Raw genomic sequence first — 823 nt, 5'->3', positions numbered from 1 at the left:
CTTCAAATGTAGAAGTGAAAAGGGACTGTTGCCGTTTCAATCTATAACCAAATGTGAGCTTTATTTGCGCTTCACAATGCATACCAATTGACAAAAACAATCAATAAGCCAAAGTCTCAAATCGCGAAGCATAAAATAACAGTCAATCATTCACAGCACAACATATCTAGCAACCAATCGGAATAAAGTTAAATACGCACTGTCAACAAACAAAACGTATGCAAAGCGTGGAACTGAACACTGAGGAGAGCGGTCGCACCTCATCCCGTAAATCATTACAAATTGCCAAAAGCCACAATAAAGCGAACGTAATCGCGAAACAAACGAGAAAATATTTACAAGAAACAGAACCGGATATTCACTACGGCGATGAAACAATACTCGCGTGGTGTACAGTGTCACCGCGAATTGAACACCGGGTGGTGGAAATTATTTCGGAGACCTCGGCACCGCCGCCTTCGCCCCGCCCCCCTCATTTCCGTCTCTTCAAATAAAGTTTCTACCACCACCCAATACATATTCAAATATCAGAAGTAATCAAACCAATTGCACACTATCTACATGCAAAACCCGCAAGCACGACCGCAAGTGCCTCGGCGAACGCTTACACACGCACTGAAATATACATAATGGACAAGCCGAGGCAGTAGGTATGAAAAACAATCAACAATGGCGCGAACCGGCCAATCAGAAAAATTAGACCAAATGACATAACAAAAACGCACTCAAGCTGCATGCGTACTGTCAACATGGAAACATAATGCACGGATGCTAGAAACGATGCATGTTGACACAAGTAGAGTTCATCACGGAAGGAGCCCAC

The 823-nt window shown here is 43.4% G+C and overlaps 1 pseudogene; it reads right to left on the bottom strand.

Annotated features, from left to right (window-relative positions):
• Positions 1-806: 806 nt before the first annotated feature.
• The window catches only part of LOC144116264 (sentrin-specific protease 1 pseudogene), a 717-nt pseudogene continuing 700 nt past the window's right edge, over positions 807-823 (bottom strand).

This window comes from Amblyomma americanum, chromosome 1 (assembly GCF_052857255.1).
Source record: "Amblyomma americanum isolate KBUSLIRL-KWMA chromosome 1, ASM5285725v1, whole genome shotgun sequence".
In the NCBI taxonomy this organism is placed as follows: Eukaryota; Metazoa; Arthropoda; class Arachnida; order Ixodida; family Ixodidae; genus Amblyomma; species Amblyomma americanum.
This window is presented reverse-complemented; position numbering and strand designations above follow the sequence as displayed.